Genomic DNA, 15,501 nt, shown 5'->3' with positions numbered 1-15,501 from the left:
CGTCATTCTCCTCCTCCTCGTCCTCCTCCTCCTCCTTCTCTTCCTATTCTTCTCTTTCAACCCTTGATTATCCTCCAGCGTTCGTGACTCCGTTATTACTCATTAACGCGCGATATGCAATTATGTTAAAGAGAGAAACTATCAACCGGACTCGTCTAATAGCGTACAATCGTAAGTAATGAACCATTTTCTTCGAAAATACGATTCTACGCCGTACGACAATTTTTTTTTTTAATTATAATGAATTAAATGGTAAATCATTCAACAAATCACAAATAACCATTTTGAAATTTCATTCGTTTGGTTTAATGCTAACGAGCAAGAGTGCTCGATCAAATATCGATTATATATATATATATATATATACGAGAACGTTTTTTCTGCTCACGTATATTATTATTTCTTTTGCCTTGTTTCATTTCTTTCTTTCTTTTTTTTTTTGTTTTTTTTTTTGTCTTTTTTTACGGCTGCGTAAAAAACAAGAAAAAACAAGAGAAAAAAAAAAGGAAAGAAAAGAGAAGACGAAAAAGACGTCCGAAAGTATATAAGGGCGCTCGCGGCTATATAAATAACCATTTTTCTCTCCCGTCTATCCCGCACATTTCCAGTTGTTCTCATTTAAATAATTCACTTTGTATAGATTCAAGACTCTTTTGTTTCACGAAACACGAATCGAGAACATCTTTCTATCGTTCCTTTACATCTCCTCGAAAATGCATTCGATACACGAAGGCGACGAAGTTTTCTCTCGTGGAAAATTGTATCTCAACGAGGTCGAAAGTCAACTTCATATATAGATACATACATACATACATACATACATACATACATACATACATATACATGAACATATGTACGTAGACAGGTAGATAGGTAGATGGGTACGTAGGTAGGTAGATGTAGTGGCCCACCACCGATCTTTAATCTCATTTTCTTCAAAAAAGGTAGCTTTGGATATTATATTCCATACACATCCTTAAACATGACCGCCCGTAGTCCAACGTTATATCATGTATTATGCATTTGCTATTCCGTGTACTGTATTGGCGCGCGTGCACGTCCGCATGCTACCGTGTTCTCTCTCTTTCTCTTTCTCTCTTAGACGATGCGATGACACGAACATGGCGAAGTATTCTCTTCGGTTCTATTTTGTGTCTAACATGTATTTGCTTAGAGAGAAAGAGAGAGAGAGAGAGAGAGGAAGGGATTCTTACATGAAAATTCACTACTGTTATTCAACATTTTCTCCCTACCCATTTTCCTCTCCCTGATCTCATCTCAAAAATTTTCTTCTTCGTTTATCAATCTGTTAAAAAGATATAATTATGAACGAAAATGGGACAGAGATCTTTTTTGTTTTTTTTTCTTTTTTCTAATATTTAAATCGAATTAATGATCACTTTTTCCTCTTTTTTCCTTTTACATATATATATATATATTTATATATTTATATACACTACCTTTATCTTTTTTCCCCGTCTCGTTTTTTGCCCTCGCCCTAAGTTTTTTTTTACTTAGCAGAGAGTAACTTTGAGGTTATAGAAACGGAATTGAGAGTAAAACGTGGAAGAAAAAGAGTTATCACGAGAGGTTTCACTTGGAGAGAACGTCAAAGTTTCCATCGATAAAGGGACTGTTTCTCTTTTGCGACTTTTCTCCTCTCATTAACCACGCGTTAATTACTTTACGCTTTTAACGTGACCTATGAGAGAAACTTCGAGTGGAGTCCCTGCGATAAAGGACATTCGGTAGTGCATTCGCTCTTAATTTATTTTTATATTTTTTACTTTTTTCTCCCTCGCTAGCTTTTTCTCTCTCTCTCTCTCTCTCTCTCTCTCTCTCTCTCTCTCTCACTCTCTCTAAGTATCGTCATTCGTAATATCGAGAAATACGTAGATACGTTTTTTTCTTTTTTTTTTCTTTTTTGTTCTTTTTTTGTTTTCCATTTTGTGCATCGAATTGCACACTACCACTTGCTCATAGGAATTTAGGGAGCGGGGAAGAAAGAAAAAATGAAAAAAAAGAAAAAAAAAAGATAATAAAGAGAAAAAACTCGAGCGAGCATTTATAAATTCCACCGCATGCAAAACGTTCAAAAAAAAAAAAAATATATATATATATACTTTCTTTTTTAAATTAGCGTACTATGCAGATACGTATACTACATTTAGACGTGTACGCACATAAACATACACGTATCTATATACATATATATGTATGCCTATATAGTTATAAAAAGGGTCGTTTAATGTATCGATTCACTTTTTCATTTGTACATATATACAATGGATCCGTGCTCGCGCAAAGTAAAACAGAAATTCCATGAGAATGTATTGTTTCAATCTATTCGCTACGGTACTTTGTCCATTATCTTCCCACGCCATTGAAGAGGCGTACAATCGTTCCTGCGTGCATGTTATGCGATCATTTAATGATTAATCGCATCATCTTTTTGATATAACAACTGGACGTATCGCGGCGTGTTGAAACGCATTTCTCTCTCTCTCTCTCTCTCTCTCTCTCTCTCTCTCTCTCTCTCTCTCTCCATGTGCAAACTAACCGCAGAATTAGCATACACAGCGAACGGAAAATAATTGCCCTCTAATGACACGCAATCGCGTAGCAAAATAGCGGTATTTCGATGATCCCGAGATATTTGGTAAATCGATATGTACGGTCGAGCGTGATCATCTTCTAATCTCGATCGTTTGGAGTTTGAAAATCGGCGCGCCGATTTGAATGAACATTTACGATCGATTGCACATATTGATATAATAATAATAACAATAATAACAATAATAATAATAATAATAATAATAATAATAATAATAATAATAATAATAATAATAATAATAATAATAATAGTGAAACAAAAGTGACCTATGAGGGAAATAAACAAAAATAAAAATAAAAATAAACGAAGAAAAAAATAATCCGTGAGCGCGGTCGATACGGGAAACGAATTCGTTCTTTCTCTTTTCATCGATATAATCGTCCTTCACAATGTGAATTATATAGAAAAAAAGATGACACGATATTCCGCCGTGTGTCACCGATCGCGTTGTTCTCGCTAATTCATCGACGTGTCACCGGCAAAATATTAAATCGTATCGAATTTACGTATGTATGTATGTAGGTACCGCGATATAGGAAGGAAATCATTTGTTTATTTGAAATGTAAAAAGAAACAAAGGAAAGAAACAAAAAAAAAAAAAAAGAAAAGCAAAAAAGAAAAAAGAAAAAAGAAAAAACGAAATATCAAAGAGGAATTAAAAAGAAAAGGGATTAAAAAAAAAAAAAAAAAAAAGAAAAGAAAAAAGAAAAAGGAAAAAAGAAAGAAAGTAAAAAAAGAAGAAAGAAAAAGGAAAAGGGAAAAAATAAAAGAACAACTCGTCTCTTAAATGTGATCATATTGCTCATCGTTATCCGACAGTGTTGATTTGTCGCGAATAAGGTTGATTACCCTTCGAAATCCCTATATTCCCCTTTACCTACCTATCCTATGCTCATCGAAACTTCATCCTCGACACATTCGGACGTTCTCGTACATCGTCCAGAATTATCGATTAGCTGTCGGTTCATGCGGAGAGATCTCGTTACTCCGGTAATCGACTCGAATGAGAAAGACAGATAGACAGACAGACAGAGACAGAGACAGAGAGAGAGAAAGAGAGAGAGAGAGAGAGAGAGAGAGAGAGAGAGAGAGAGAGAGAGAAACGAATGGAGTGAGAAACAGACCGATGAATAAGGAAGGAACGAAGCAGACATTACGGATAACGTTCTAAATAGTCACTGACACCACAGGGTCATCGGTATACAGGACCGTAGAAATTTAAACGTGCAAACGGCAAATTGTATGCAACGTAGTCACGGTTGCTGACTTTCGAAGTGCTTTGAAACTCCAAAGTGTTACGGAGAAGGAGAGAGAGAGAGAGAGAGACAGAGAGAGAGGACAGCAATGATATTCGGCCGTCTGGTACAACCAGAGTTTCAACGGTGCCACTTTGCAATCGTTCCTAATATCGTCATTCCCTCGTTCTTCGTCCTTTGCACCAAAACCTTAGATAGAATCAAAAAATAGCTTTGTATGATAGCTACTAGCTAGTGGTCTTCTTTCTTGTTCTTTCTTTCTCTCTTTCTCTCTCTTTCTCTCTCTCTCTATATATATATATATATCTTTCTCGTTCTCTTTCCCGGTAGTACGATTTTCGTAAGGCCAAGCCGAGCCCGAAGAGCACCCGAGGGTGCACCAAAACTTCCAAGAGAAAAGTATAAACGTGCTCGTGGAACTTTGGATACGGTCTCTTTGTTCCTCCCTTCCTCTACTGGGATTGTCTGCAAAACGATTTCTGACAAAGACTGTCTTCTCTCTCTCTGTCTCTCTCTCTTTCTCTCTCTTTTCTACTTTGCTCTCAGAGTTCTAGGACGATATCGAAAGGAAGAAGGAGAGAAAAAAGAGGAAGAGAACAACGACGATGACGAGGACGAGGACGAGGACGAGGATGAGGATGAGAAGGAGGACGATGGTGGTGCAGTGTCTTTCCAACGGCTATGTCCCGTAATCCCTGAGCTTTTATCTTAATTGCGTCTGGCTTCGCTTGATCTTTATTTACCGGGCAAGGCCCAACCTACGAGCATTTGCCTTTTATTAGGCGAATCTTATAGCTCGATATTAATTTCCCTTGAATCGGGATTTTCGAGTCTTAACCACCGACGTTCTCTCGTTCGTAAGACGACAACGACGACTACGACGACTACGATGGATTCTTAAGGTTGGTTGATAACTAAATCCTAGGAGTCGCGTAAGTATTTACGTCCAATGTTACGTTTTATATCGAATTTAGAAATTTAGTTTGCATTCGGTAGCTTGGATAATTAACAAACAATCGTATGAAGATATCTTCGTTAATTATTATTATTTTTTTTTTATTTTTCAATATATTTTAATATTAATTATTTTTAGAAAATTAATTTTTTATATATCTCTAATCAGATTTTTCTTTCTCCCTTTCTCTCTCACTCTCTCTCTCTCTCTCTCTCTCTCTTTCTTTTCTTTTTTTTCTTTTTATTAAATATATATATATATATATATATATATATATATATATATACTAAATACACACATGCATATATATATATATGTATGTATATAGGTATATGTATATAGGTAGTTACGTACAAAAAAATAAACGTCGTGGAAAATTTGAAAAAGGTACAATCGAAAAAGAAGATCGAGCCTTTTCTCTCCTCATTTCAATGATTTCTTTTCTAACGAATTACGCGATAAGGGTGGCTAGTTAAAAGACAAAGGATTTAGAGAATGGAAGGGGGATGAGTGGACTTTTTAAAGGTCTCCAGACAGAACAATGAATCCCGCAATTCCGACTTTACACCCTAACCGTGTACAGACATACACGGATAACCATATACACACACACACACACAGACACACGTACGCACACACGCACATATACGCACATACAAGTCAGTACTTTCACTTTCGCTTTACGATCGGCCGGGACGTATCCTGTAGGTCCAATTCTTCCTGTAAAGCCCACCAAGGGAAAGTTTATCATCGGCACGCGTACGGGGATCTAATGAATTCGCCGTGAAAAAGGAGTCATTCTGGCGATAGACTTTTCACGTGGTCTCAACGTAGGAAAGGGGGGGACGAAGAAAGGGGTTAGAAGAAGGGTGAGAGGTTAAAGGGCAAGAGAACTCGATCGAGGGTGGCGCGTTTTATTCTTTACACGAACAAAACCTTAAATTAGCTCTCGACGAATTCTTATCGACGATAATTCCATCCACAGGAAGGAAATATTTTGTCCCTCTTTTATATCCACATTATTCGTGATGTATAATCATCAGTGCGCGTTTAACTGATAAGAAAATGTCACTATTCAAATCGAAAATAATTAATCGACGAATTGTACAATCGTTTAAAAACAATAAGGGAAGAAAAGTAATTTATAATAATTACACGGTTACGTATAAATGATGCGTGTGTACGCAGATTTATTAGATCTACGTACCGTTATTCGTGCGAAAAAAAAATATTAGCAACTTTTATATTACATCGTGAAATAGTCATTCCATTTCAGTTGTTTCTCTCGTCAAAACGAAAAACAAAAAACAAAAAAAAAGGAAAAAACCAGAGAGAAAAAAAAAGAAAAATATCCCCATATTAACGTTGGTAACGTTATTAGGTCGTCACCGCTACTATTTTTACTCGACTACGACGAATAAGCTTGTCCTTAAGGTTACACGGCTGGCAATCAAGATAACGTATGAAATAATATATAAATCTATTCTACTATTCTACGAACAAAATGAGAATCGTATGTATATATATATATATATATATATATATATATATATATATATATATATATATTTATATATATGCATTCAGACGAGAATGTTGATTTCATTTCTGATTTCCCACGTGAATTTTCACACACGGTTTGACATTACAATTTCTTTTGGACCCATTGTCGACTTACAAACCAATTTCTTTCTCTTTATATCTTGTTATTTGAATCATCTATATAAAGTGATCGTTTATTCGTTTTATATATTTCGTTTATAAACACTAAACGATAATGTTAATTCCTTACGTAAAAATTTATTCTTCATTTGTAATATTTTACATAAATTAAATCGTTTATTTGCGTATCCTATTTGTGTTTACTTTTAACGAACAATCTAACGTTTAATTAATACGCATATAAATGAGAGACAAGAATATCATTAAAGTAACACAATCAAATATACGTATGTATTTTATATACATAGATATGTACATACATAGAAACGATTAGAGAACAACGGTGAAGTTCGTTCAGAAACATTCGCTTCCATTTTCATGACGAATTCTATTTTGTTGATTGTAACAGAAAGCGCATTCATACTTAAGTTTTCACTCGCAGTTTCCGCACGTTAGTTATATCTAACCAACACGTACGTTGTAAGCGTATAAACCTTTTCCAACATCGTATTCGGTTAAATGATAAGATAATGAAGTGCGGATGAGTTCCGTGAGAAGAAGCTAATTAAACTATCTACGAATGAGATTTACGAACGTATCGGTCGATAGAAACTGATTACGGGTATGAATGTTTTAATTTATCGTCGATGGAGTATGCGCTTTGCGGAAAATTTGAGAGTTTACCGGTGTTGTTGGGATTGAACGAATAATCCTGTTGTCGGTAATTAACATTATGCGTTGAATAATAATTATTAATATTTATGTATGTCCGTATACATATACTATATATATATATATATATATATATATATATGCTATATATATATATATATATGCTATATATATATATGCTATATATATATATATATAGGAGCGTATTTTGTTATCTGTTGCAGAATGAATAAATTTATTCTCTCGGTTAATTGTTACGTGGTCGATTATTTCTCTCTCTCTCTCTCTCTCTCTCTCTCGTTTCTTTTTTTTTATGTCTGCGCGATTCGTTTCTCTCTCTTTCTCTTTTCTTCTTTTTCTTTTTTTTTCAAATTTTAATAACTCTCTCTCTCTCTCTTTCTCTCTTTACCTCTCTTTCTCTTTATCGTAACGTTTGCTGATATTACAAGAACTTTCACGTAGGACCATCCAAGAGAGACTGGGGAATCTATAAAATGCTTACTCAAGTACTTCGATTCGAAGTCGCGGTTCCCGAAGAGTTATAATCTGCTTCGCGTGTCGTTCTCGCGAACTCGGCTTAGAACGTAGGACGTGCCAAGTTTGTCCCGATAGACACGGACTTCCCATACATTTAAAGTTTCACATTGAAAAACACACATACACATATACGTATACGCTTACATTTAACCGCCCACATGCAACCCACAGACTCCAAGCACTTTATATAAGATTCTAATAACATTTATCGCGACGAATACTAGGACGCCTTTCCCTAGATGATAATAACAAGGAATCGTTTCGAGTTCGATCCCTTTAATTTCCTCGCTTTCGATTCGCTTATTTGCTCTACCGTGTTTGGTCTGTGGGTAATGTAGAAAAGGGACGAAGTGAATGAAACGAAGGGAGAAAGGAAATAGCGACTGGATGGAAAAGCGAGCCGAACGAGCATTGTTGAAGTTTCGAGTAATTTTGTGTTTCTATTTAAGTTACTATTTACAATGAAACGAGTTATTCTCTGCTTGGACCTCTCTCTCTCTCTCTCTCTCTCTCGCTCTTTCTGTCTTTCTGTCTTTCTCTCTAGTCGCTTTCAAGCGAGTAACTTAAAGAACTCTCTCTCTCTCTCTCTCTCTCTCTCTCTTTCTTCTCAATTGTACGGACAAGTAACGAGGATATCTCGAATGAATCTCAAACTTAAACTGACTTTCCTCGATTCTCGGAAATTACCCTTTTCGTTATGGCAGATCTCTTGCTAAATTTAGTATGATAACGGACGTCGATCGGTGTAGAAGGAGAGAGAGAGAGAGAGAGAGAGAGAGAGAGAGAGAGAGAAGGGAAGAAGAAGGAAAAAAGAATTTTAAGAAAAGAGAGAGAATAATACAGGAAGAAGAGAGAAAAAAAATAAAAGGACTATTTTATAAGGATCTTCTACGGCTCGTAAAAAAGTCGTAGAGTCCTTTTATCTTATTCTTAGTGCGACGTACGAACATAGGAACGAACGAACGACGGAATTGAGGAAGAGAAAGATAGAGAGAGAGAGAGAGAGAGAGAGGGGAGGACACTTATTAAAGTAGACAATTGGCACGGAAAAAAGAAGACAAAGGAAAAGAAAAACTTAATCCATATCTCGTTCTTGGTATCGTAGACGAGTCAGATAAGAATCTACTTCTACTTCTCTACCTTTTCTTTTTTTTTTCCTTTTCCTTTTTTCCTTTCCTTTCCTTTCCTTTCCTTCTATCTTTTCTTTTACATCTTTTTTCCTCCTCTACTTCTTCTTCCTTTTCTTTCCTCTCGTCTTCCCCTACTCTCCCCCACCCGCCCCCTCTTATTCCTTATATTATTTCTCAGTTCTCTTACCACCACTACCAACACCACCTTCTCCTCCTTCTCCTCCTTCTCCTCCTTCTCCTCCTTCTCCTTCTCCTTCTCCTTCTTCTTCGACCATAGAATTTTATGCGAGAACTCTCAAAATAATAAAACCCTATCGTCCATCGATCCGGCCATCGTAAAAACATGTTCGGCTACATCCTGATGATACAATTATACGATGGGTAGTAAGAGAATGAGATAAGAATGAAAAGAAAAAAATAAAGGGCTAAAAAAACATGAGGAAAAAGAAGAAGAAGTAGAAGGGAGGAAGGAAGGAGGAAGGAGGAAAGGAATAAAAATTAAAAAGAGAGAAGAATAAAAAGGAGGAAGAAAATAAAGAGAAAGAAGGGACGAAGCGGCGTAGGAAATTCTGTTTATAAAGTGACGAGGGTACCTCGAATTAAATTCGATCTCGTATGCTCCGACAGTGCCGTGCACGTGGCAATGTCGTCCAGGCTTTACCGAATGGATTATTCCACCCTAAATCGTGTTTTTGGTTCGAACATCGCCCTGACATTGGCATTCGCCAATGTTAACGTCAGGGTATTGCCGTTATGCCAGAAAGAGAGAGAGAGAGAGTGTGTGTGTGTGTGTGTGGAGGAGGAAGAAGTGCTAAGGGGTCTGCAGTAAGGTTTGACTGGGACACCTGCGTGGGCCGGTGGACCCATTTAAGCCCCACTATTCTCTCTCTTTCTCTCTCTCTCTCTCTCTCTCTCTCTCTCTCTCATACTACTTCTCGGTGCCTTTTGTTGTCTGATATTTGTTTTTTCCCTAATGCGTTATCCCGTCCCAACAACTTCTCTCGGTTGTTGTCTTCACGATACTAGAATACGAGATTGCGATTGGAACTTCGTTTCAACCAGAATTTACATCTTACGATTTACTTATATAAACATACGTACGTGTGTCCCTAGTAATAATATTTATTCTGTCACGTAGAAAAAAATTTTTCATGATAATTGGATATGGTTATGGTGGGAATATAAATCTGTATGTGTGTGTGTGTGTGTGTGTGTGTGTGTGTCTGTGTCTTAATTGACACACAACGAGATATGAGAATGACGTGATCACGAAGAAAAATCCGTTTGAATTTTATTTACGGATTAGAGGAGAGTCTTTCATGCTCGTGGAAGAACAACGGAATAAGGGATTTTCTTAGATAAGGGTTCGATGATAGGGATTCTGTTCGTTCTCTCTTTCTCTTTCTCTTTCTCTTTCTCTCTCTCTCACGCGCGCCCGCGCACTCTCTCAATTTTATTTTCACCGTAATTTTCTTTTACTTTTAGTTGGTTAAACTCATAGGAAAAGTTTTCGACCGTTTCTTCGAGTTAACGAGTTTTTAATTTTTTCCCTCGTTAATGAGTTTTTAATTTTTCTTCCTTATTAGTTGGTCCTTATCCAAGGACCAACCAAATAAAAATACTTCGTAATAGTAAAGTATTAATAGATATTCCTCGCGATTACGACATTTACTTTAATAAATGAGAAAAAGAGAAAGAAAAAGAAAAAGAGAGAAAGAGAGAGAGAGAGAGAGAGAGAGAGAGAGAGAGAGAGAATCCTACTTTCCTAATTATTTTCTTTTTTCGAATTGTGTCAGTTGAAAATTTATTAATTTATTACCGTCATTTCTTAATTAATTTCTTTTCTTCGACGAATGAGTCACGTTTACGTACGGTTTTAATTTTGTTGTATACGCATTAACGATAAAAAAAAAAAACTTCATTTTATTAATTAGATCTTATGTCGACTTTTAGAAACACGAACTAAAGAATATATATATATATATTTCTCGTGCTTTATGAATCGAATTAAAGAAATTTAATATATGCTTTATAAAAGATGCATCTCATAAAGAGATTCAAACAAAAATTTTTTTCTTTTCCGTGAATAAGATATGTGCTAGAAAAAAAAAAAAAGAAGGAGAGAAAAAAAATCGAAAAGAAATAAACCAAGAGAAAAAAAGAAAAGTAAAATATAATAGAATAAAATCAAATAAAATAAAAAATAAAATCGAACGTTCACGAAGTTAACGATATATATGTATATATATATAAAAATTTTCTTATCGTAACAAAGAGACAGATTTCAGATTTACATATAAATATCATAATAACGATATGAAAGGATAAGAAAACAACGTGCCGTACGATAAAGACGTAGAAACACTCAGGGATCTCTTTTATACTTTTACAATAGTCTCGTACAATTTGCTCGAACGTATATACAAACGTAGAAGGAGTGGCAAGCTTGAGTTTGAATTGAATTTGAATATTTGAACGATCGTTTCGATCGTCGACAGATGAAAGGAATGAATCTCGAGACATTGTTAATCGAGAATTTAATGGTTTTGATTTGATTTCTCGATGACGCTGATGTCGATCTTTCCCACCTTCCGTTAAAGCATCTCTAATCGAATGGAATTCGTGTATATGAATAAATCTTTGAAAGGATCGTAAAATTGTATATATACCTATCTACCTAATCTGCCTAATATCTACCTATACGTTTTCGAAACCGAAACTTTTTAATGCGAGACAACGAGCGAAGGAACGAGAGTTACAAACACATATGAATCGCCACAAACAGAATCTCGTGAAGTCGTAAAATCCTGGATTCTTTCCAACTTTTTAAAATCGTCCCTACCTTTATCTCCATCTCTTTTTTTTTCCCTCTCTTTTTCTCTCTCTCTCTCTCTCTCTCTCTCTCATACACACATACACATAGTCTATCAAGCTATCTATCTATCTCTTTTTCTCACTCTTTTTATCTTTCGTTCTTCTTCAACAACCGCATCGTGAACTTACAAAGACGATTATCCGACTGATAATCAGGCCGAATATATTCCAGCTGCCGCACGTTATTGCGCGCGCTCGGTCCGCGGAACATAGGACCGATATGAAAACGTTCGAATTTATGACTCGGCATAAATCTCTCCTCTCTAGTTACAGATAACGCCTACATAATTACTACTAACGAGTCTTGTCCTCCACGAAATAAACTGGTTACATTGTGCCCATTCCGCAGAGGGATCTCTTTCTCTCTTTCTCTCTTTCTCTCTTTCTCTCTTTCTCTCTTTCTCTCTTTCTCTCTTTCTTTCTCTGATTCTCTCTATCTCTTTCTCCCATCCTATCCCTCTGTCTCTTTCTCTCTCACTATTCATTTTCTATCTTCTTCTTTTTCCTCGTACTTTCGACCACGATTGAGTTCCTACCAGATCTCACGGATTTTTAGCCCTCTTCGACATCTTTCCAAATCGTCGCTTTTTCCTTCGGGAAATTTATCGTCAAGAGTTCCACCTCAACAATTTTCCTTAGCTAGGATTTCTCTCTCTTTCTCTCTCTATCTTTCTATCTTTTTCTCTTTATTTCTCTTTTTTTATTATTTATTTTTTTTATTGCTTCTTTTTTTTTTTTTTTTTTTATTTCCCTACCAGAAACTTATTTTCGATCGTTCCTTCATTAACTTTTAATGCACGAAATTCCCCCCTCCTCTTGCCTTCTCCCCCCTCCACCCACTCCCCCACCTACCCCAAACTTCGCTATTCCACCTTCGCGATCGTATTCGGACGCGTTTGTATACTTTTCTTGTAAAGCGTATCTACCAACCTAGCTTCGAAACTTTCAAAGTTATTTGACTGTGAATGTTTGGAAATGCATGACTATACTTCGAATAATAACTTTCGCCTTGGTACTGGCCTCCGACGGTATTAGAGTACAAAGTCCGCCGCTTTTAGAACTGCAAGCAAATGAAACTTTCCCTCTTTCTGGGCTTCTTCCGTTTCTTCGCTTTAATTTCGATTTACGGAACTTTTTGTTTTGTCTACGGACGAACTACTCTATCTCTCTCTCTCTCTCCCTCTCTCTCTCTCTCTCACTCTCTTTCTCCCTCACTCTCTTTCTCTCTCACTCTGTTCATGTACGTACGTAGTAGGTACTTTTTATATCACGAAATATATCCGACATTATTCAGCATGGAACTTTCAAAAACAGACGAGATTATTACGGTAAAAAATACTTCATCTATAATAGCAAGTAAAACTTCTCGGTGGGAAATAATTTTCACGTTTTTTTCTTTTCTTTTTGTTTTCTTTTTCTTTTTCTTTTTCTTTTTCTTTTTTGCGTCGGATCCATTTCACGTCACGACATCATAGAGAAGATGTCGCAAAAATTTCCAGACGCTAAAGCATCGCGGATATTTACGTAAAATTTCAACCTTTTTCATCCATATTCCTATCATATATATATATATATATATATATATATATATATATATATATATATACTTTTTCTACACTTGAAACAACAGAAATAATCAACTTTTCCACCTCTGAAAATATCTTTTTGCTAGAAGCAAACGCAATAGTAGTTATATAACCAACTACCGAATCATTAATAATAATTTTCACGTTGTCCGTCTTTCTTCAATATTGCAAAGTGTTTCATGATTTTTAATATACGATATATTGAAAATAATTAATCAACGATAATAGAATTAACAGGCGTATTTATATATATATATATATATATATATATATATATATATACATATGTACACACATATGTTAATCTGAAAAGTCACTTTCGTTTGGATAATGATACAAGAATTATCCGTTAGCTAATCGCACTTTGTCGCCACAAAATAGAGGAAACTAAGGTAAGACTAAACGCGAGATTCCTAAAGAGCGTTTTCTGTGCGAGTACGAAGTTTACGTTTTACGATACGATGCAGTCTTCTCTTAGTAGGATTAATGCCGTTTTCACGGACACGAAAGCTCTTCGATTTACGATGGCGTCTAGTAGGTTCAAGGAGGTTTCTCGGTTACCCAAACTTTCGATGGTCTTATCTAACATAGACAAAAGAGAGAGAGAGAGAGAGAGAGAGAGAGAGAGAGAGAAAGGAAAGTCTAAAAGAGAAAGACAGCAAAAGAGAAGAGATAGAGTGAGATAGAGATAAACAGATAGATAATAGATGGAGAGAGAGAGAGAGAGAGAGAGAGAGGGGGAAAGAGGGATTGAAACCAGAAGACAGAGAATGGCGTTGGGATTGTGCCTAATCAAACGATCGGTCGACTACTGCTCGATCGAGAGAACGACTTTTACTCGATCAAGCAGAAAAGTTAAGACTTGGAAGAAGTACCGAGGAAGAAGAAGAAGAAGAAGAAGAAGAAGAAGAAGGGAGCAGCCACCGGCACTGAGTGATAATTTATGAGAAGGGTAGTTGGTACAGCCAGCCTAAGAAGAGACGATAGACGTGTATACGTGTACATATATATATATATATATATATATATATATATATATATATATTTATACATGTGTGTATATACATTCATTATACGTATAGATAGGTATATGCATATGTAACATATATATGTATGAATGTATATATGTACACATATATAGCTTGGAGGCATACATCTACCGTCAGACTTTAGACGAGAATCGTGCTGATAGTGAGGGTGAGAAGGAGAAGGTTTAAGTGGATTGAGAGAGGAGGATACATAGATGTTGCTCGTAGCACGTATCGTAAACTGCTGAAACTTTGGGAAGACTTTCGAGGGAAGTAGCATGCAGATATTATTGAAGCCCTTTAAGATTCTGGATAGACGTCTTCTCTCTCTCTCTCTCTCTCTCTCTTTCTCTTTATCTCACATATACGCACAAACATACACACATACACACACTCAGTCACTTCTTCTCTCACTCTTGCTCACTTCGGTGTTACAAACGCTAGCTCACCGAAGGTACATGAGTTTGCGCTCCTTGCTCTCGCGACTAGATGCGCGTTGGACGTGACCCGTAGAGAATCTACGCTCCAGTTAATTTTCTTTCGCTATGCTATGCCTTCACTTTCGGAGAATATCATTTCACCGTTAGTCTCGCTAGGATAAGCAGAAGTTAAACCCCGAAGAAATCGTTTTCGAAATTTGCATCGTCAATACTCGTCAAAGTAATTCATTTCAATAAATTTCTACCATACCTTATCGATAACAATTATGTTATGGGATTATTACTCTGAAAGTAGAAGAAATTTTTCGTTATTAAAGAAAAAATAGAAGAAAAAGAAATATATATATATATATATATATATATATATATATATATATATACATATTTACCTGTATATTAATATATAATATAAAAATATTATCTGATATTTTAAGAGCACGCGTAAATTCGACGGGCGAAAAGCTTTTATTTCTATTTTTATTTTTATTCATTTATTTTATTATTTTTTTTTCTCTCTCCTTGTAAAACATCCGTCGTACTATAGATGAAAACAAAAAAGAAAGAAAGAAAGAAAGAAAGAAAAAGAAATTATGCAAACTCGTATCAATAAAACTCGCGTCTGTATCCTCTCAAGTGTTACGGTATAGAGTATCAATACCTTTGCTGGCCCATTTTTATAGACACTTTGGTGTCTATCGTATTCGTGTCGCATCTATACGTTTTCTAACGTCAGGAGGATGGAAAAAA

This window comes from Vespa mandarinia, chromosome 2 (genome assembly GCF_050613455.1).
Source record: "Vespa mandarinia isolate Hongniang chromosome 2, ASM5061345v1, whole genome shotgun sequence".
In the NCBI taxonomy this organism is placed as follows: Eukaryota; Metazoa; Arthropoda; class Insecta; order Hymenoptera; family Vespidae; genus Vespa; species Vespa mandarinia.
This window is presented reverse-complemented; position numbering follows the sequence as displayed.